This window comes from Labeo rohita, chromosome 18, assembly GCF_022985175.1.
Source record: "Labeo rohita strain BAU-BD-2019 chromosome 18, IGBB_LRoh.1.0, whole genome shotgun sequence".
NCBI classification, from domain to species: domain Eukaryota; kingdom Metazoa; phylum Chordata; class Actinopteri; order Cypriniformes; family Cyprinidae; genus Labeo; species Labeo rohita.
This window is the reverse complement of record NC_066886.1, coordinates 18,318,348-18,339,109: the sequence shown is the minus strand read 5'-3', so window position 1 is coordinate 18,339,109 and position 20,762 is coordinate 18,318,348. Positions and strand designations below refer to the sequence as shown.

The 20,762-nt window shown below is 35.5% G+C and overlaps 1 long non-coding RNA gene across 1 annotated transcript in view; it reads right to left on the bottom strand.

The window, feature by feature from the left end:
• LOC127181212 (uncharacterized) overlaps window positions 1-20,762 on the bottom strand; it is a 41,333-nt gene that overhangs the window by 16,207 nt on the left and 4,364 nt on the right. The window lies entirely within an intron of this gene.

Below are 20,762 nucleotides of genomic sequence, written 5' to 3'. Positions count from 1 at the left end.
GAGCCAGAATAATTTTCCGAAAATGCCAGGAAAAAAGCATTCCCATTCATCTCAGATGGCACAAGATTCCCTCAAGTATGCGATTTGAAATCTGCTATCTCGAATCGCAAAATCGATTTGAAATCTGACATCTTTGCTCATTTGTGGTTGGTTCGGCTATTTGTTGTTTGGACCAATCACTTGAGCTGCAAATGCCATGTGACTAATCACTCTTGACTTGATTGGCTGATGGCGACACAAGAACGCTCACAGTGCCGAATCCTTGGGAGTTGGCATGAAAATCAGCAGAGACCCTGATAGCACACTTACATTTTGGAGACGTTCTCATTTATATGTGGAAGAGAATTTTTTTAGTGTTTGCTCATCTGCAATACATCTATAGGACGTTTCCAGTCAGATGTCTAATAGACGTCTATTGGATGTCTTTAAGATGTTTATGATTTAGAATGTATGTAAAACTGACATCTTACAAACGTCTGTCAGATGTTTGTACACAGCAGATTCTTTCCAGATCAAGTGATCTTTAACAGACATCTTGCAGACGTATTTGTGCTGTCTGGGGACAGTATGTCAATTTTACACTTGTAAGAGCCTTCCAGAAAAAAAAAAAAAAAGCATTGGTGAAACATTACCTATAATGATATATTGAGGATATACAGACTATAATTTTTAATGGCCGTCAATGAAGAAAGATGTTTTTTGCCCATATAGTATAGTTGCAGTCAAAAGTATTCACCCCCCTTGAGCTGCAAGACATATTGCTGCAGAGAACTGTTTATCAAAGTTTCTAACTACACATTGAGTGATTCTGAGGACGTAATGTTGATGAAGCATGAAAAAATGGTTCTAAACATTCATGTTCAAAATTATTCATCCCCCAAAAGTCAGATTTGTTGCAGAATCGTTTATTCTTTAAAATCACCAATAAATGCTGCTCGGAAAATCTTTGGTTTTCTCTTTGCCATTGCTTTCTTCAAATTCAACCTAATATTTTCAATGAGAATTAAATCTGGAGACTGAACAGGCCACTCAAGCACATTCTATGACTGAACCAAGCATAAGGAGATTTTGGATATATACTTTACTATGGCTGTCCTGCAGGAAAATCAGTTTATCAGCAGCTTCAGTTTTTGTACCAAAGGCATCACAATTCTTGCCAAAATGGCCTGATACTTTAAAAAATCCATGAGGTTCTTCGTACAGGCATGAATTCCACTTCCTGCAACCCTTGTAACAAGACTGATCCACCTCCATGTTTGACCATGGAGATGGTGTTCTGCTTATAAGCATTGCATTCTTTTGCACCAGACGTACCGCTGATCCAGAGGTTCAAGTCGGCCTTTTATGCTCTTTCTGGTCAAGAGTGGCGTTTGGTAAGATGCCCCAACAGGAAGGCCATATTTGTCTAGTGTTCTACTTATACTCTGCATTGGAAAGATTTCCTCCTTTCATTGAGTCATCTTGCAAGTCTTTGGCTGTACACTGCAGGTTTTTCTCAGTTGCTCAAACATTTTCATTCTAACACCCTCAAATGTTTTCTGGTAGAACACATTTTAAACTAAGAAATACGGTTGCCAGCTGTGTCTCTAGAACCTTTTAATGTCTTGGAAATCTTCATGTAGCTTTAGACTTTCTAATGTAATAAAACTATTTCTTCTCTAAAGCTTTTGTGAGAGTTTTGTTGCCACATTTGCTACTGTACTTCAGCACATGCATGGACTAAATGTATGTATGTGTAACAGCTCAAGCCAATTCTATTTATTAATAGAGTTTCTAAAGGCTTAAAAGAGAAGTTCACTTCCAGAACAAAAATTTACAGATAATTCAGTCACTCTCGTCATCCAAGATGTTTGGGTTTTTTTTCTTCAGTCTTAAAGAATTTTTTTTTTTTTGAGGAAAAACTTTCAGGAACGTTCTCCATATAGTGGACTTCTATGGTGCCCACAAGTTTGAACTTCCAAAATGCAGCTTCAAAGGGCTCTAAACGATCCCAGCTTCAAAAGAAGGGTCTTATCTAACCAAACGATCGGGTACTTTCTACAAAAATTAACAATTTATATACTTGTCATGTCTAGCTCTGCGTGAACTCTGTGCATTCCGGTTCATGACAGTTAGGGTAGGTCAAACTCCCGTTTCATTTTCTCCTCCAACTTCAAAATCTTCTTACATCGCTGTTTTACCGTTTTTGTAAAGGGTGTTTGACCCTCCTTGCACGTTCACTTTGTAAACCCTGGGTCTGTACTTCTGCAGTTTTTCGACATACCCTAACTGTATGAAGCAGAATACACAGAGTTCACGCAGAGCTAGACAAGACGAGCATTTGAGGTTTAAAAAGTATATAAATTGTACATTTTTTAGGAAATAATCGATCTTTTCGGTAGATATAAAACCCGTCTTCCTTGGCTGGGATTGTTTAGAGCCCATTGAAGCTGCATTTAAACTGCATTTTGGAAGTTCAAACTTGCGGGCACCACTGAAGTCCACCATATGAAGAAAAATCCTGAAATTTTTGCCTCAAAAAACATGATTTCTTTACAACTGAAGAAAAAAAGACATGAACATCTTGGATGACAAGGGGTGAGTAAATTATCTGTAAATTTTTGTCATAGTTGAATAACTATGACATAGTTGTCTCATTAAAAAATTAAAAAAATATAACATTATACATTGACATTATCACTTCTAATATGCCAGTGGATCTTCAGAAATGCTTGTATTTGCAGTCTCTGGGGGGTTGAATAATTTTAATTGCAACTATTGCAGATTTCCGTGGTTCTCTGAAGCGAAAGTTATCATTTTTTGGGTAAACTTCTATAGTGGGTAATGGAAACTACAACAAATCTAATTATTGCTTTCCCATTTGCTCCGATAACAAAAGAAAAAATCCATGATAGCACTTCTACACATTGCCAAACAAGAATAAAAATATTAAGAGATTAGTACCATTTGTCAAATCCAAGATGTATGAAAATGAAATCAAATAAAACCCATGAAAGGTCACTTATCCTTAAAGTAAAAATACTAAATACCAGACTTTAAAACCACAAAAACATGCCTTGCTGCCAAATACATACCATTCTAAAGCAGTCATGGTGTTTTATCAGTGATTTGGCTTAAATATAAATATTAAGTATCAAAAAAACAGAAGGTTAGTGTTTTTTCTGTGGATAGAAAGTGTCTGCCAAACACGCCGCAGACCAAGGTTATTCACACAGACACAGTAGCTTTCTTACAAATATTGCACTTGGCTTAAAAATAGCCTTGGAATATTCATTCCCATGTTTTTGTATTAATTTGTCATGATTAATTGTTATTACTAATAGTATGTAGAATAATTATTAAGCATAAAAATTAGCTTCTCTCCTTCACTGAGATGTGAAATCTGTCTCTGACGCAATGACTGATGTTTTGAACCCGTCGGTTCTATCAGATGCGCGGCCAATCGGATTTGGTTGGAAAGAACTGAGTATCTATTAAAAAGTTTGCCCACCTGAACGCGTACGAGCCAAGATGACAGATGGCTAGAAATATCAAAAATGTGTGGGGTTTCCTTTCTGAGAAACGCGGACGAAAATAACCGAAGAATTAGAATCGGGTTTCTGGCAGAAAGAACATTTACTTTGATTTGATCTAATTACTAAGGAGGAAATAGGCACAGCAGCTTGCCGAACATGTGTTTGTGTGACATCGACTGATTCAGAATCGCAGGGTTGAATGAATAAATTCCTCCAACCTTTTCTCCACCTCCTTCCATCTGTGTTCATGCTATCATTCTTTTCTCCGTCACCCCTCGCTTCATTCCCCCATTGATCCCATTGGTGCGCCGCGATGACACGTTTTGCCTCTATTTCTTGCCGACACTTGGTAATTTGGTACAGTTCTATGGGGGTGGCAACAGGAATAGCTCCAGAGTTGTAGTGCAGCGTGTGTGGGAGCCTTTTCCAGAGTGAAAGCTCCTTAAGGAAGGTGCCTTTTTTAAGTAGACTGCCAAGATGCATTTTTAGACCTGGCTGGAGAACACAATACTACTGAAATTGATGTCACAGGATGCATTTATAGATATTTACATGAAGAATTTCATGGGTTTGTGGGGCAGCTGTGTCATATTTGAGCTTCATCACCCTGAGAATGTGTATCAGTCGGACGTTTGCTTTTTTCACGCAAAGTTGTACTATAAATGAAGAGAGCGTTTGGGAGTCAGTGCTTACGAACAACAACAATATGGGTAAAATGTCAACTCTTTGGGTGTGAGTGCATCACACACTGACTAATGCGTCACTCAAACTGCATTTGACTGTTTGCCCCCACACTGACTACTTAGTTAAATGTGTTCACTTTTACGTCAACTCATTAACGGCTGACGCATTAATGAAACTGGGGTGAAATTGCTCTGCACTTCATAGTTTTTTATGCATGTTCCGGGATGGTGTAGGTATTTGTGTGCACATGTTGAGCAGGAGGGAATGAGTAAAATGGTTATATGATATCAAAGTAATAAGAAGATTTCTCCTCACAGCCTTGATCTAATTGCTAACCTACCTCTTCTGTATTTATTGAATAACAACTACTGTAATTGCTCATAATTGCTGGTAAAGGTGCGTTAATGCTATATAATTACAGACTGAAGTGTCTTTGATTCAGTGTAACGACAAAAGTACGGTGTTGCCTAAATTGCTCAATTATTTAGGCTATATGAATACGCCTAGTGGAACTCGATCTAGAAATTCTGGCTGGATTACTGTTGTCGTTTGTTCCAAACTACAGTATATTTCACACTGCTTTGTGTGAATCAGGTGCTTGAAGAAGCTTCAAATCTCTGAGGAATTAATGTTCTGGCCTTAATGTCAATCTGTTCATTAGTAAATATCTCCTAGGCTTCTGTCTTAAAGAAACTAAAACCAATATGCAGATTATGTTACACCATGCAGCTATTTCTGACAAATGCTTCACCTCAGACCTAGTAAAAATTTGTGATTTGCTCAGCTGTCATCTCCTAAATTTATAACCACTCCTGGCTAATTAAAATGTGGGATTATGTGATCTCTCTCCATGTGCTGAAAGCAGTGCAGAACGTTTACTACAGCTATACCATATTTGGTTCCAAAACACAGTAGTCCATGCAAAAAATGAAAATCCTGTCATTATTTACTCGCCCTAATGTCTTTCCAATATACATATATTAAGAAAGACATTGGGAACCAAACCACATTGAACCCCCTTGACCTTAAAATCTCTTATTTTATGTTAGACAGAAGAAAGAAAATCATACAGATGACAGAAAATAATGTCAATCTAGTCCATCACAATGTGTATGTTTTTTTTTTTTGTTTGTTTGTTTGTTTGTTTGTTTTTGATAATACACTGCCTCCATTTTATGGAAGCCTGTTTTCTACACTAAATAAAAAAAAAAGGCAATTATGACTTTTTATCTCGCAATTCTGTCAGAACTGTGACTTATCTTGCCATTCTGACTTTATAACATGCAATTATATGTTATAATTGTTAATAATTGAGTTATTAAGTCAGATTTGTGAAATATAAAATTGCAGTTCTGAGAACATAATCAGTCTTTTTTTGACTGCGAGTTCCTGAGAAAAATTTAGAACTGCAAGATACAAATTTGCGAGAAAAAAGTCAGAATTGTGAGATACAAACTCGCATTTGTGAGAAAAAAGTCTGAACTGGGAGATGCAAACTCACATTTGCACTAAAAAAGTCTGAATTATGAGATACAAACACGCATTTTGTGAGAAATAAGTCAGAATTACAAGATACAGACTCCCATTTGTGAAAGAAAAAAGTCCGAATTGTAAGATACAAACTCGCAATTGCCCGAAATAAGTCAGAATTATGAGATAAAAACTCGCATTTGTGAGGGGAAAAAAAGTCCGAATTGTGTCTGAATTGTGAGAAAAAAATCCGCAAACTTGCATTTGTGCGAAAAAAAGTCAGTGAAAGAAAAGAATCAGAATTGTGAGATACAAACTTGCATTTGTGAAGAAATAGTCAGAATTGTGAGATAAAAAATCACATTTGCGCAAAAAAAGTCAGAATTCCAAAAGACAAACTTGTATTTGCGAGAAATAAGTCAGAATTATGAGATACAAACTTGCAACTCCCATTTGTGAAGAAAAAGTCTGAATTGTGAGAAAAAGTCAGAATTATGAAATACAAACTTGCATTTGTAAAGAAAAAAAAGTCAGAATTCAGACTCAAACTCGAATTCATGAGAAAAAAGTCAGAATAGTGAGATACAAACTCGCATTTGCGCAAAAAAAGAATTGCGAAAAACAAATTCGCATTTGTGAAGAAAAAAAGTTCGAATTATGAAATACAAACTTGCATTTGTGAAGAAATAGTCAGAATTGTGAAATACAAACTTGTATTTGCAAGAAATAAGTCAGAATTATGAGATACAAACTCGCATTTGCGAGGAAAAAAAAAGTCAGAATTATGAAATACAAACTTGCATTTGTGAAGAAATAGTCAGAATTGTGAGACGCAAACCTAAATTTACGAGAAAAAGTCAGAATTGCGAGTTTATGGACCAGTTACTAAAAGCTTGAACCAGTGCAAACTGTCTTTGCCGTTAAAATATCAGGATTTACGCAGTGAAGAATTAGCACTTAAAAGTTATATCGAATATGCATTTGTAGATGTTTCCCCTTCAGATGCAAAATTTATGGGAGGAGAGTATTAAAATGAATCACGCAACACGATTTACTAACGTTTGCACGTGTCAAATTACTGGTGTTGGTATTATTATTTAACCCCTATAAAGATTGTACTGGCCATTATTGAAGTGAGATGTTGCGTCTGTGTTCTTTAATGTGCTCATTGTCAGTAAATCACATGCAGAATTTTCCCCTCCCATCTGTGCTTTTATGGAATTGCGCTCTAATGCTAATTTGCCGTTTAGTAATTCTGACTTAACTCGCAATTCTAATTTTATGACTTGCAATTGCGAGTTTATGTCTACAATTCTGAAAAAGAAAGTCAGAACTGTGAGATAAAAAGCCACAACAAAAAGGCTTCCATACCATTTAGCCCCAAATTGATTTAACACAACTAATTTAATATATCAAGTTAATTAAGCATGATTCATTTTGTGATTTCAGAAATTATGTTAATCCGAATGTCTTCCAGAACTGTATGTTCTTTAATAAAAACTCGCTTGGAAGTTTGCTGAGGCCCTTTAGTGGGCCCTGGGGTTAAGAATCACTCCTCTAGTCTAATACAGGCATTGTTAAAGTGTTACAAAATTCACCGGCATGATACTAAATTTACCTGAGATTCACCTTTCAGAGATACATTTCAACACTTACGGACTATAGTTGAAGAGGAGGCCTTATTCAATCTGATGCAAATGAAAACAGGGCTGAGAGGGACAAATGTTCAGTCCTGTTGATCATGTTACACTATTGTGTAACCCACAGTCCATTTTCATTTGTCAAATCGAATATGGAGTTTACACTGACTAGGGTGCATAGCTCACTGCCTGCGCTACATTCCAATAAAATCATGAACACATGTAATTCTGTTTCCTTTTAATTTATGGACAAGGCCCCGTAAGCCTCACAACACAGAATTCCCCGCTTTTATTCAGTCCTAATATTTTAAATGTTAAAAAAAAAATCTGTTTAATATATTTTTAAATATAATACATAGATCAGGGCTCTTGGCAAGAATTTAATTTTGATATAAAAATATTTGTGCATCTGTGAAATATACTAAAATGATTAAGTACTTGCATATAATGCATAGTATAATGTATTGCATAGTATAATGCTGTTTACTCGCTCATGCTCCTCTTTTTTCAATACAGCACAATGCTGTTTTCTTCTACAAGCACATGTTTTGGCCAATAAGAGCACAGAAACCAAACCAAGTGCAGTTCTAAAATAACAAACAGATTTTTGCATCAAAACGCAACGGAAATGCAAACACAAACTCAAATCTGCAGTAATGAAGTAATACATTAACAAATGAGGGTGTGTTTCACATGTGGATCGTGTTTGTGATTTACTAGGTCTTGTTAAGAATGTTTCTTAGATTTGAAAGACAAACAAGCTCAAGTGTTTCTTCAAAGAAAAGGAAGCTACTTAAAGTGTTAGTTCACCCAAAACTGAAAATTCCATCATTTACTCACCCTCATGTCATTATAAACCTGATTTTCATTTGTGGTACAATGATATTTACGAAGAATGCTTGTCCAAACAACATTTGTCTATGACTTTCATTGCATGGAAAAGAAAACACTTAATTTAGAGCAAATTAGATTAGATTAGATTAGATTTTTGGGTGAACTATCCACTTAAAGGTGCAAAGTTTTGCAATAATTAAGATGGCTTGAGAAAGCCAACTTACTGATATGCTATTTTCTTTGGAGACTAAATCTGTCGACACTAACTCGTCCTAGAGCTTTAACTCTACAAACTCCAAACTCAGCCCAGATCTTCAGACTGATCCCACCGAGTGTGCTATTACTTTTCTAACTGATCGGACTTACGATTTTCCTAAAAATGACGATTAAAATTGGGAAAAATCCCATAGACTTACATTGACGGAATGTTCAAATGAGCCAACACTCTTCAAATTCCAACTGTCAAAACTCCCAGAATCCTTTGAGCCTCAATCAAGCTTCCCTTCTATGTACTGTATTTCTAATCCATTTAAACTCATTCAAACTCATCTATCTATCTGTCTATCTATCATCTAACCATTACTAACTATCTATCTATCTGTCTGTCTGTCTATCTATCTACACCCAGCAACCAGAATCATGCTAGTAACTTGCTAATTATGTTAGCAAAATGCTAGTAACTTGCTAATCATGCTAGAAACATGCTAGTAACTCGTTAATCATGTTAATTACATGCTAACGACATGCTAATCATGCTACAATCATGCTATCAACATGCTACTAACTTGCTAATCTTGCTAGAAACATGCAAGCAACTTGCTAATCATGCTAGTAACTTGTTTATCATGCTAACAATATGCTAGTAGCTTGCTAATTATGTTAGCACCATGCTAGTAAAATGCTAGTAACTTGCTAATCATGCTAATAACATGCTAATCATGCTACAATCATGCTATCAACATGCTACTAACTTGCTAATCTTGCTAGAAACATGCTAGCAACTTGCTAATCATGCTAGTAACTTGTTTATCATGCTAACAATATGCTAGTAGCTTGCTAATTATGTTAGCACCATGTTAGTAAAATGCTAGTAACTTGCTAATCATGCTAATAACATGCTAACAACATGCTAATCATGCTACAATCATGCTATCAACATGCTACTAACTTGCTAATATTGCTAGAAACATGCTAGCAACTTGCTAATCATGTTAACAAAATGCTAATAGCTTGCTAATTATGTTAGCACCATGCTAGTAAAATGCTTGTAACTTGCTAGTCATGCTAGAAACATGCTACCAACATGCCAGTAACTTGCTAATCATGCTAACAACATGCTAGTAACTCGCTAGTCATGCTAGAAACATGCTAGTAACTTGCTAATCATGCTAACAACATGCTAGTAACTTGCTAGTCATGCTAGAAACATGCTAGTAACTTGCTAATCATGCTAATAACATGCTAACAACATGCTAATCATGCTACAATCTTGCTAGAAACATGCTAGCAACTTGCTAATCATGCTAGTAACTTGTTTATCATGCTAACAATATGCTAGTAGCTTGCTAATTATGTTAGCACCATGTTAGTAAAATGCTAGTAACTTGCTAATCATGCTAATAACATGCTAACAACATGCTAATCATGCTACAATCATGCTATCAACATGCTACTAACTTGCTAATATTGCTAGAAACATGCTAGCAACTTGCTAATCATGCTAGTAACTTGTTTATCATGCTAACAATATGCTAGTAGCTTGCTAATTATGTTAGCACCATGTTAGTAAAATGCTAGTAACTTGCTAATCATGCTAATAACATGCTAACAACATGCTAATCATGCTACAATCATGCTATCAACATGCTACTAACTTGCTAATATTGCTAGAAACATGCTAGCAACTTGCTAATCATGTTAACAAAATGCTAATAGCTTGCTAATTATGTTAGCACCATGCTAGTAAAATGCTTGTAACTTGCTAGTCATGCTAGAAACATGCTACCAACATGCCAGTAACTTGCTAATCATGCTAACAACATGCTAGTAACTCGCTAGTCATGCTAGAAACATGCTAGTAACTTGCTAATCATGCTAACAACATGCTAGTAACTTGCTAGTCATGCTAGAAACATGCTAGTAACTTGCTAATCATGCTAATAACATGCTAACAACATGCTAATCATGCTACAATCATGCTAGCAACATGCTACTAACTTGCTAATCATGCTAGAAACATGCTAGCAACTTGCTAATCATGCTAGTAACTTGCTAATAATGCTAACAACATGCTTGTAACTTGCTAGTCATCCTAGAAACATGTTACCAACATGCTAGTAACTTGCTAATCATGCTAGTAACATACTAGTAACTTGCTAATCATGCTAACAACATGCTAGTAACTTGCTAGTCATGCTAGAAACATGCTAGTAACTTGCTAAGCATGTTAATAATATGCTAACGACATGCTTATCATACTACAATCATACTAGCAACATGCTACTAACTTGCTAATCTTGCTAGAAACATGCTAGCAACTTGCTAATCATGTTAGAAAACATGCTAGCAACTTGTTAATTATGCTAGTAACTTGCTAATCATGCTAACAATATGCTGGTAGCTTGCTAATTATGTTAGCACCATGGTAGTAAAATGCTAGTAACTTGCTAATCATGCTAACAACATGCTAGTAACTTGCTAGTCATGTTAGAAACATGCTACCAACATGCTAGTAACTTGCTATTCATGCCAGTAACATGCTAGTAACTTGCTAACCATGTTAATAAAATGCTAACGACATGCTAATCATGCTACAATCATACTAGCAACATGCTACTAACTTGCTAATCTTGCTAGAAACATGCTAGCAACTTGCTAATCATCCTAGTAACCGGGTAATCATGCTACCAACATGCTAATTATGTTAGCACCATGCTAGTAAAATGGTAGTAACTTGCTAATAATCCTATTAGCATGCTAACAACATGCTAGTACCTTGCTAATCATTATAACATCATGCTAGTCACGGTAATCATGTTAATAACATGCTAACAACATTCTATCTATCTATCTTCTATCTATCTACTATCTATCTATCTCTGACAGACTGTATTGCCTTCAAAACATCCAAACGTTAACCTTTTAAAACTACTTTAGAATTCAAACTATTTCAGACTGAAAACCATCAAATTTAAAACGTTCTGTTCCGGCTTTCTCAAGCCAACTTAAAGTTTGTCTTGACAAACTTTTTTATCTAGTTTATCAATAATGTATGAATCACTGCTCAATACTAAATGTAAATGCACCTTAAAGGGGACATCGCATGCAAAAATCACTTTTACATGGTGTTTGCATATACATGTGTCTTAGCAGTGTGTGGACACAACCATTCTACAATTATATAAATTCATTCACTTCTTTTATTTTAGTCCCCAAAAATACCTAAACAGTCTCAATTATATGGGACAGACTGTCCCATACTAGCATATTTTCTCCGTGCTTAAGCAGCTGTAGCGACAACGTCTTGTCAGCAATGCAGGTGTTTTGTAGTTAGAAGTTAAAAGAGTCTTAATTCTCTCCCGACATCAGAGCCACTGAGGACGCAGTGGATTAGTTTTGTTTTTGATGGTAATGCGCCACCGAATACATAATAAAATGGAAGAGAGGGCAGGCCCGTAGCCAGCCTAGCGGAAGGGGGGGTTCTTTTTTTCCAAAAAGTGGACCTTTTTCAGTTCCCACTCATTTTGTATTTAACTATGAGGTTCAAATACTTCATTTTGTTGACTACTCATGCACCAATTTGTGCTGTATTATCATGTGTGCTGGTATTTTAATAAGCATGATTTTTTGATTCACCAAAAATATTTACTACAATGTTGTCAAACTGCTTACCAAGATATCGCCTTGTTCAGTAAATATACACAAATACCTAAAGCAATAAGTAATTTAATTAAATGAATGACATTTTTAATGCAATAAAATCACAGATTCTTTGTACTGACACATATCTAAATGGTGGGTGGATGTGTGTCCCTCTAGGGGTCTGGGGGCATGCCCCCCAGGAGAAAATTGTACACATTTTAAAGTGAAATTCATTAATTTGGTGTACTTTAAGAACTCAAAAGTAAGAGCTCCAACCCATGTTCATTGCACAAATTGAAAAAACAAAAAAAGTTGATGACAGTCTGAAAAATCGGTTCTAGAACTGCCCCTGGTGAGAATATACTGTGTTCTTCCTTGACCCATGCTACACCCTTCCACTGAGTTTTCTGAGCCCCCATTCTGGGCCCCTTTCAACCTCTGAGCCCTGTGCAGTCTTTCCTCCTTTTCAAAATACAAATATCAAGAAAGGAATTTTATGCAGAAAAAATAAATAAATAAATAAATTATATATATATATATATATATATATATATATATTAAAGACCTGCAGAAATAGAATTAATATGGAAAAAGCTGTCTAGTAATATGTTAAACTGATATCCTGATTTACAGCTCAGATAATGTTCATTATCAAAAACAGTAACATCTGTTAAAATTGTAACAACCTTATTTTTTAAAAAAACTTTATTATGGACAGGACAGATCAGAAAGGACAGGAAGTGATATGGACGGTGGGAAAGGTCCCCGAGTCGGGACTCGAACACGGGAAGCGCGGAGCACGCTGACCACAAGGCCATCGGCGCCGACAACCACCTTATTTTTGTATGATGAAATTATTAATAATAATTATTCACCTCAATACCATGGTATAAAAATGAACTACATGGGTTCTAGGTGTTTGTATGAAGAACAGTGATCTTAGTATTAATGCACAAACGCTATTAATCACAAAATACTGTAATTATATTCCATTACTCCTTTAATAGATTTAATACATGTATACATAATAATATAACAGTTCGATATGTCCCACAATTATGCCGCAATACCAGTCAGTGTTACAGTAAAAATAATCCATATTAAATGATTCTGACTATCGTTGCGCACAGTGTTTCTCCTGTTTGTCAGCGCTGTTTCATCTGTTTAAATCGCCATGTCATTGTGTTCTTCACCGAATTCAAGCACTTCACTCCGGTTCTCACAGCGCTGTTTAGTGCTCGCGAGTAAACGCTTCTGCTCTAGTAAACTTGCGCTCTGCTGCTTTGTGAACTGTGATCCGAGCGGATAAACGGTCCGTGTGGTTCGCTTCAAACGACTAGCACATTTAATCCATAACGCTATTTTTGTCTTTCCGTCCCCAAATTTAAGACCTCTTGAAATTATAATTAAGACTTTTCTTATACTTATTAAGGTATTTAATACTTTTTATGGCTTTAAAAGTGCGTTGTTATTTAAAAGAACACTTGTTTATTTAAAAAAAAAAAAAACGTACATAAATTCCGGACCTTTGACTGGATGGGGTGGGTCGTTCGAACCACCCGAACCAGGCTACGGGCCTGCTGAGGGGAGGGGTGAGCAGTAGCTCATTATCATTTAAAGAGGCACCGAAAGGGGTCACTGTGAACAGAGCTGTTTTTGATAAGGTAAAAAGGGTGTTGTGTTACACAACCATCACACCACAGAATCATATCAACTGTCCACACCAGTGCACAATAACAATCTGTTTATTATCTGACTATCTGGCTGCATTTACACTGCAAGTCTTAATACACAGATCTGATCTTCCAATTTTTTGTCCCGCCTGTTTACATTTACTTTAGACACAGTTGGTTTCTGATATCTGTGTTTACATTAATTCCCGCCCTAAATGACCAGTGATTGCTTTACACATTTTGAATGACCGTGCTATTAAAACTATTAAAATAATTTATATAATTGTATAATTGCAGCCACTGTTTATTATCTGACAATCTGTTTCAGTCTGACTTTTTTTCTCAGATTTGAGATATAAACTCACAGCTGCAAGTTCTAACGTCAGAATTGTGAGATACCACAATTCTGACTTTATAACACATTTGCGAATTTATATCTCACAATTCTGAGACGAGGCAGAATTCCAAGTTTAAATCACAATTCTGACTTTGTAACTCACATTTGCGAGTTTATATCTCATAATACTGAGAAAAAATGGAAGAATTACAAGTTTATATCACAGTTCTAATTTTGTATTTCACATTTACGAGTTTATATTTCAGAATTCTGAGACAAAAATTCAGAATTGCGAGTTTATATCACAGTTCTGACTTTATAACTCACATTTGCGAGTTTATATCTCACAATTCTGAGAAAAAAGGCAGAATTGTGAGTCTGTCTCACAATTCTGACTTTATAATTCACATTTGCGAGTTTATATCTCACAATACTGAGACAAGAAGTAAAAATTGTGTTTTTATAACAATTCTGACTTTATAACTCACATTTGCGAGTTTATATCTTACAATTCTGAGACAAAAAGTAAAAATTGTGTGTTTTTATAACAATTCTGACTTTATAACTCACATTTGCGAGTTTATATCTCACAATTCTGAGACAAAAAGTAAAAATTGTGTGTTTTTATAACAATTCTGACTTTATAACTCACATTTGCGAGTTTATATCTCACAATTCTGAGACAAAAAGTCAGAATTGCAAGTTTGTATCACAATTCTGACTTTGTAACTGACATTTGCAAGTTTACATCTCACAATTCTGAGACAAAATTTGGTCATTAAATCCACAAAATTTGGTCATTAAATCCTCACTCTCAAGTTGTTCCAGGCTTGTATAAATTTATATCTCACAACTCTGAGACAAAAAGTCAAAATTGCGTGTTTTTATAACAATTCTGACTTTATAACTCACATTTGCAAGTTTATATCTCCATTCTGAAACAAAAAAGTCAGAATTGCACATTTTTTTTTTCCACAATTATGACTTTGTAACTCACATTTGCGAGTTTATATCACACAATACTGAGAAAAATGGCTGAATTGTGAGTTTATATCACAGTTCTAATTTTGTATTTCACATTTGTGAGTTTATATTTCAGAATTCTGAGATAAAAATTCAGAATTGTGAGTTTATATCAGTTCTGACTTTTTAACTCACATTTGCAAGTTTATATCTCACAATTCTGAGAAAAAAAGGCAGAATTGCAAGTCTATCTCACAATTCTGACTTTATAACTCACATTTGCGAGTTTATATCTCTCAATTCTGAGACAAAAAGCCAGAATTGCAAGTTTTTATCACAATTCTGACTTTATATCTCACAATTCTGAGAAAAAAGGCAGTTCTGACTTTATAACTTACATTTGCAAGTTTATATCTTAATTCTGAGACAAAAAGTCAGTATTGCATGTTTTTATCACAATTCTGACTTTGTAACTCACATTTGCGAGTTTATATCTCACAATTTTGAGAAGAAAGGTAGAATTGTGAGACAAAAAGTCAAATTACCTTCTTTTTTTATTATTCAGTAATGGAAACTTGCTTCCATACTTTTATTGAACATCAACTGAAAAAAAAAAGAAAAAGAAAAAAACACTTATGTGATTCCATATCATTCCACAAAATTTGGTCATTAAATCCTCACTCTCAAGTTGTTCCAGGCCTGTATAAATTTATATCTCACAATTCTGAGACAAAAAGTCAAAATTGTGTGTTTTTATAACAGTTCTGACTTTATTACTCACATTTGCAAGTTTATATCTCTGAGAAAAATGGCTGAATTGTGAGTTTATATCAGTTCTAATTTTGTATTTCACATTTGCGAGTTTATATTTCAGAATTCTGACACAAAAATTCAGAATTGTGAGTTTATATCAGTTCTGACTTTTTAACTCACATTTGCGAGTTTATATCTTACAATTCTTAGAAAAAAGTCAGAATTGCAAGTTTTTATCACAATTCTGACTTTGCAACTCACATTTGCAAGTTTATATCTCACAATTCTGAGAAAAAAGGCAGAATTGTGAGACAAAAAGTCACAATTACCTTTTTTTTTTTTATTATTCAGTGACGGAAACTTGCTTCCATACTTTTATTGTTCATCAACTGAAAAAAAAAAAAGAAAAAGAAAAAGCACTTATGTGATTCCATATCTTTCCACAAAATCTGGTCATTAAATCCTCACTCTCAAGTTGTTCCAGGCCTGTATAAATTTATATCTCACAATTCTGAAACAAAAAGTCAAAATTGCATGTTTTTATAACAATTCTGACAAAAAAGGCAGAATTGCAAGTCTATCTTACAGTTCTGTATAAATTTATATCTTACAACTCTGACACAAAAAGTCAAAATTGCGTATTTTTATAACAATTATGACTTTATAACTCACATTTGCGAGTTTGTATCTCACAATTCTGAGAAAAAAGGCAGAATTGCAAGTCTATCTCACAATTCTGACTTTATAACTCACATTTGTGAGTTTATATCTCACAATACTGAGAAAAATGGCTGAATTGTGAGTTTATATCACAGTTCTAATTTTGTATTTCACATTTGTGAGTTTATATCTTACAATTTTGAGACAAAAAGTCAGAATTGCACGTTTTTATCATAATTCTGAGTTTGTAACTCAGTAATAATTTTGAGAAAAAAAGGTAGAATTGTAAGACAAAAAGTCACAATTACGTTTTTTTTAATTATTATTCAGTAACGAAAACTTGCTTCCATACTTTTATTGTTCATCAGCTGAAAAAGAAAAAGAAAAAACACTTATGTGATTCCATATCTTTCCACAAAAATTTGGTCATTAAATCCTCACTCTCAAGTTGTTCCAGGCCTGTATAAATTTCTTCCTTCTGTTGAACACAAAAGAAGATATTTTGAAGAATGTTTGTAAGCTGACGGTAGCCACTGACTTCCATGTTTTTTTTCCTCTACTACAGAAAGTCAGTGGCTACCATCAGCTGTACCTTCTGTACCATACAGGTCTGGAACTACTTGAAGGTAAAAAAAGAGATGAATTTTCATTTTCAGGTGAACTATCCCTTTAAGTCTATTTTTCTCCCCCAGTGCTGTTTAATTGACACTATAAACTAAAATTGTGCCCTTTCAGTAATGTTAAAGTCCTAAATGACATCCAGTATAACACGAGTTACAAGAAACACTTTCTATATTTTACTTGGAGTCCCACAGCAACCTTACACTCTTACCTCAATCACAATAAACGCCAATCTCGCGAGTGTTTCATAAAACAAGGTTCATCTAGACTCGACCGTGGGTGAGCGGCAGGGGGGTGGAGGTGATGACGGAGAAGAAGAGTGGCACATGGGGGGGCAGGGGGAGTCGGAAAGGGACAGTTTGTCTTCCACCTGACGTGTGCAGTGTGCACAGACAGCACTCCTGGACCCCCCTTCCTCCTGTCTCCATCATTCCCTCCCACCTGCTCTTTCAATCTCTCTTCCCTCACAACCTCCCCCATAAAAATAGGGCAACTGTTGCATAAGCATTGGAGGAGTGGGGGAGATGGATGCGAAGAGCAGGAGAGAGAATGTGGGGGTTGAGAGAAAGAATTGCTGGAGACTGATGGATATGCAGAGAGGAGGTAGAGAGAGTTGCAATCGCTCTTTCTCTCTCTGTGATCCAGCGCTGTGCCTCTCTGTCTGGCATGTGGCCTGCCGAAAGTAGGCTACGTTTGACGCGCTTGAGGTTTACGCTGTCTGAGTCACACTACGCTGCTGAATACTAAACCCACTGATTGCATTTCAGTAATGCTTTAGCCCGCCGGATTGCACAGTCTTGCATGGAACAAAATGGCAATTCATGTTCTTCTACACAATGGACTGCCAGTGATAGCTGGATTAGAACAGACAATTGCCAGTGGTGAATTTAAACTACGCTGTAAAAACTCTGCCCTGTTCGGTGTTTACTTCCTAAAACACATTCCTTCGGTCTGATTTTGATCAGAACGCGGAAAACGAGTTTAAAAATGTTCCATCGTGCCGCTGATTATCAAAGACAGCATGCAGTTTCCTTTTCCTTCGCAGTTTCCTCGACTGCTCAGAGACAGTTATCCTGACAGGAAGTTCTAAATGTAATGGAGAAGTGTAGCTGGTCGAATAACTCCCCCGTCACCAGTCTGCGGTCTAATATTGGGCAATATAGTCATCGAAAATACTTCGCTGTGTAGGTCAGGGTCACCCAAACCACGCTGTTACCTTTGGGATGTTTATGAGGAACCATACATTACATACAAACGAAAGAACCTTTCAGGTTCTTAACCATTTTTTCTTAGTGAGAAGAGCATTTTAGTAATCTTAACAAACTTTGTTCAACATGGAACCAATATATAAGACTAAGGACAGTATTTCAAATATCAGTTCTTGACTTTGTTTCTCCGTTTTACAAAACTTAAATTCCAGTTTCTATAAACAAGTTATCAGGAAAAGGAATGCTGAAACAGGCGAGCCAATCGCAAGGCTCCATTTCCTACAAAAATGTAAATTCCACAGCTTCTCGCTCACATTCTTTTAGCACAGACAGACATACACGCATGGCGAACCCGGACGATGAGAGCGCAGGGGAGGTAGAGCGATGACCTCATGCTGTCTGCCCCTCCAGATGTTTCCAGACACGACTGAGAGTTTCCCCATTTATGAGATGGAAGAAAAAGAGAGAGTGTAAGAGTCTTTTTTCTTGATGAACAAAACTAATAGAAATCACAGATATCCAAAAGAATCAGACGGTTGATCACAAGCTGCTGACATACAGGCGTATCGCATGGCTACGAGTTACATAAAATATAACTCGTAATAAGTTACATAAACTATAACCCTATGCGCTCAGCCAAAACTGCTTGCTTTGGAACACATAATAGATTAATGAGACCAAAGACCGCCCGTCTAGGCAAAACAAATTATATCTCATGTTTAACCACTACTATCAGAGCCAGCGGAAGATTCCAGAAGATCTGGCCGAGGCAAGGCTGCTCTTGGCGGGTTCATGTGCGCTGAATGGCTGCTCGTGCCTTGGAGCTCCAATTTGCGAAAATGCTGAAGGCAATTTTCAAATAGACGTTATCCTTATTAACAAACCGCATTTTTGAAGTCTAAACAAGTACATACTCGTCCAAAAACTCTTAAAACTACATTCCGTGAAACAAAAACACTATTATTAATAAAATTTAAATGGATTTGGGCATCCACAAAGACACACGCTTTGAGAAATACTGCAAGCGGAGGGAGACAAACGGTTGGAGATCTGTTATCACTAGAATATCACACTCCTCTTAGCCAATCAGATTTGAGGACCAGAAAGAACTGGTGTATAAATATACAGACAAAGCACAAAATAAAAATTTTTTTTTTGTTTTTTTTGAAGAACAAGGATTACCAAGGCCTAGAAAAACCTACACTACCAATCTAAAAACAGTCAAATTTAAAAATATTTTTTACTATTTAACTGTTTTCTATTTGAATATATTTAAAAATGTTATTTATTCCTGTGATTTCAAGGCAGAATTTTTAGCAACATTACTCCAGTCACAAGATCCTTTAGAAATCATTCTAATATTCTGATTTTGCTGCTCAATAAACATTTATTATTTTTATTATGTTGAAAATAGCTGAGTAGAATTTTTTCAGGTTTCTTTGATGAATAGAATATTCAGAAGAATAGCATTTATATTAAATATAAATCTTTCGTAACATTATAAGTGTTTTTATCCTCATTTTTCATCAGTTTAAAGCATCCTTGCTACATAGAAGTATTTATTTCTATTATATTATATATTTTATTTTCATTTCCAAAAAATTTAAATAAAATAAAATAAAAAATTATACAGACTCCAAGCTTTTGAATGCTATATACTAAATGTTTCTTGAACAGCAAATCAGGATATTAGAATAATTTCTGAAGGATCATGTGACACTGAAGACTGGAGTAATGATGCTGAAAGTTCAGCTTTGATCACAGGAATAAATTACTTTTAAAAAATACATATATTTAAATAGAAAGCAGTTATTTTAAATAGTAAAAATATTTCACAGAAGTGAATTCTTTAAAAAACAAACAAAAAAATGACTGGAAGTGTAGATATATTAGACAGGCTCATTCTAGAACGCCACAGACATTTTTATAAAGAATATAAATTTTTCCTAGTTATGCCAAGTTCTAAAAGTCATGTAAACTCAATGGTTAAAACAGGAAAGGCTGAGAAAAGCCACTCAAAAACCAGCCCACCAACCTATAGACTGGTTTAAAATGGGTCTTTTTGTCTCACTTTGTTATTTTTAGTAGAGTAACATTCAAGATTTAAGCCCATATTCACAACAAAGATGTATGCAAGACTATTTTCTTACTCATTAACATATCACTCACTTTATAAGGCAAGAATTGTTTTTTTAGGCAACTTAACATGTCCGCAGGGTAGCTAAAATCTATGTAAACAAACTACCACGTTAATGGAGGTTACAGCAGCAGACAGTCACTTTCAGTTCAACTGCAGATGTTCCAGCTCTTTGCAACTCCGTGCGTCTGTGCAAATATATCAATCCAAGCCCAAAGAGTAAAGAAACTCGAAGTTCATTCAAGGCCATAAAACAAAAGCAACGCGAGCCAAACTCACACTGATTGAGCAGTTTTCTTTAAAAACGTGCCGTTTTTTACGAGACTGCTAATTTTGATTTGTGGTGCTGGGAAGTTAGAGCAAGAGGTTATGCAACGGCAAGAGGGTGCCAAGAGGGGTGTCAACA